General features: G+C 49.2%; 1 pseudogene; it reads right to left on the bottom strand.

Moving 5' to 3' along the window:
* Positions 1 to 670: 670 nt before the first annotated feature.
* On the bottom strand, positions 671 to 2093 carry LOC120865371 (annotated as a pseudogene).
* Positions 2094 to 3110: the final 1017 nt, after the last annotated feature.

The raw sequence follows: 3110 nt of genomic DNA, 5'->3' as shown, positions 1-3110 counted from the left end.
CATTAATAAAGTTTATATATTTTACTCCATCACCTCCCACCTACGCAGTATGATGGCCCCCTCAAAGAGATGTCGGTCACTCCCTGAGCCCCTTGTCTACTCCTGCTCACATTCACACGCCTCTCCTGCTGACTTTGTCTCCTTTTACTCTGTGTGTTAACCTCTTGGGAGCCCCCGGGTGCCTGGCTGCATTCACTCAAACTCTTGTTACCAAGCCCAGGACCAGGCAACAAGCAACCTCATAAACTTGAGGTGAAACATTTAATCCCCTTCCCCCATAAGACACATGACTTTGATGTGATGAGTTAAAGGGACCTTGAGAACAAGAAACCATCTGACTCTCTCCAGGTGTCACAGCCAAGGGAAGTGTGGGCCTCCTCCTCGCCTCCAGAATCAAGTCACACCTGCTTTGTGACATGCCAGGGGGCGAGGGCCTGACACCTGTAGGATTTTAGCCTGTGGTCCACCTTCTGCCTTGGAGGCACAGGGTGGGCCAAGTCTCCAGCCAGCATTGGCTGAGGACCAGTTCATCCCCGGTCTCAGGAACTAGGCCCTGTTTCTGAGTGTGAAACCCCAGTGACCTCGATTTTGGCTTCTCCAGCCTCTGGCTGCCTGCGCTGCTATTTCCTCCTGTGGGCCCAATCCCTTCCCCAGTCTCTCTCTCTCTCTCTTTTTTTTTTTTTTTTCATGTTTCTCATTGCCTCTTTGTTCAGGTCTTTATTCAAAATTAGCTGTCCAAAATGATTTGGCATTTATGGAATAAACAAATTTAAGTTTATGCAGCAGCCTTCTTTTCTTCTGAGGTGGGTTTCTTTTCTGTGGGCTTCTTTTCAGCTGCTGGTTTCTTGGTCCCTGCAGCCTTTTATCCCACCACAGGCTTCTTCAGCTTCTTATCGCCAACAGCCTTCTTTTCTTTGTTTCCCACCACAGGCTTATTGCCCTGAACCCCCTTCTGATCTGATTTGGCTTCTAGTGCTGCTGTTGCCTTATCCATGCGGATTTTGTGGTTCTTGGCCTGTTGAAGAATGGTGTTCCGGTGCATGGTCTTTGCATATGGGTTAAGCGTCAACATAATTCTCAGGTTTTCAGTGGATTCTTCTTCAGGACTCTGCGATGAATCTTCTTGCATGGTGCTCAGAGTGCACTTTGGATTTCTGGGCTTTTCAAGATTCTGCTACAGTCTAATTGAGCATCTTGTGCATGGGGAGGTTGTAGTTACTCTTGAGGAAGGCTGCTTTACGCCAAGTGCCATACAGCTCATCTAACTTTTGGAAAGCACTTTCATTTCAAATGCAGAAACATCCCACGTGACCACCAGGAGCAAGTTTCAAAATGTTCAGCTTGCTTACATTAAGCAGAGTAATTCCAGGGATGTTTCTGAAGGCCTTGATGATACCATTGTCCTCATTATAGATGACGCAGGATCCCCTGCGCTGGATACGGCACTGGTTTCTCAATTTTGCCTTTGCCAGCTCTCATTCGCGGAGAGGCGTAGACGTTTTTGATATCATTCCAGGCCTTAAGTTTCTTCAGAAGCAAAACAGCCTCCTTGGTCTTCTTGTAGCCTTCAGCTTTATCTTCCACCACCAAAGGAAGTTCAGGAACTTCCTCTATACGATGACCTTTAGACATGACCAGTGCTGGGAAGGCTGAGGCAGCCAGTGCAGAGCAGATGGCGTATCGCTTCTGCGTTGTATTCACTCTACGGTGCCAACGTCGCCAGGTCTCGGTTGGTGCAAACATGCGGCCCCCACGACACACATTTCCAAAAGCACCCTGACCAGAATGGTGAGTCCCGCCACCTCGAACCCTGGGAATTCGAGCCACAGCTCTGCCGGTACCCCAAGACTCAGCACTGGTTTGATGACCTGCTAATTCACTGACAGCATAGGGCTGTCTGTTGTTTTTGCACAAGCTGGTGTGAACAAAGTTAACAATATCGGGTCGAATGGGAGCCTTGAACACAGCAGGCAAAGTGACATTTTTGCCAGAGGACTCCCCCTTTTTGGAGTACACTGATATCAGTGGGCGAGCACACGCCATGGTGGCGAGAGGAGAAGGCCACGCTCCTCTCACCCCGGCGGTCCCACAGGAAAAAACCCTTTCCCAGGTTCTTCTGTTCTGATTGATTTGCCAGTAGTGAGAATGGGATGACTCCAGGGAATCAAATGCTGCTTATTAATTTCTGAACATTTACCATTCCCTCGCTTCCCCATCCTCTCTGTGTTTAGATGCTTCTGAGCCTACAAGACCCATTTTCTGGCCTATGTTGAGGAGCATCTTTCAGAACATGGAGGCAAACAGTGTTCACTGAGAATCTGCTACATAGACCGCGTGCCAGTTGTTAAATAATTGTCTTTCGCTCCCAGCCCCTTCTCCATGCCTGCTTTTGATGCTCTGCCGGCTGCTGCGCTATGCTGGGCTCTGCCAGTAGGGGGTGCTGGAAGGTGACTGCAGGGCTGGAGGAGGGAGTAGGGAACAAGGTCCTCACTCTACCCCACCCTCCCTGCTCAGCGATGCTTCTTCACCCTGGCAGAGGTGACTGCAGGGCTGGAGGAGGAAGTAAGGAACAAGGTCCTCACTCTACCCCACCCTCCCTGCTCAGCGATGCTTCTTTACCCTGGCAGAGGCAGTTCTTTCTGTAGCAGCCGCTGAATCTAGTCTGCAGTTTTCCCAGCCCTCAGAAAACTAGAATCGTGGCACCACTCCTCCTGGCCATAGATACCCAGCATTGGCTAGTGGCTCCTACTCCCAAGTTTTAACTCACAAGGTTCCTTATCTACTTTCCTAAGTTTTAGTAAGTCCAACCTCTTCCTTTCTTTCCTTTGGTCCTAGCGACAGTAGCTGTTCCCTATAGTTACCACTTCTATGGTACCCGAGTTCTCTTTTTACCCTTTCGTTTATCTCGCTAACAACTTTACACCTAGTTAACAACTCTCCATTGTTATCTCTGTTCACGTAACTGTTGTGAGTCTGTCTCACAATGGGACCCCAGTGCAGACGCTGATCTGGCTGATGAGGATCAGGCCCAGTCCCACAGAACTTGCAGTCTTTATGGCTTCCTGTCTGTGAATGTCTTTTATGTCAGGTCATGTCCATAATCCAGTGTG

The sequence above is a fragment of the Oryx dammah genome, unplaced genomic scaffold (assembly GCF_014754425.2).
Source record: "Oryx dammah isolate SB20612 unplaced genomic scaffold, SCBI_Odam_1.1 HiC_scaffold_6, whole genome shotgun sequence".
Classification (NCBI taxonomy): Eukaryota; Metazoa; Chordata; class Mammalia; order Artiodactyla; family Bovidae; genus Oryx; species Oryx dammah.
The sequence above is the reverse complement of the archived record's forward strand: the minus strand, read 5'-3'. Positions and strand labels throughout refer to the sequence as shown.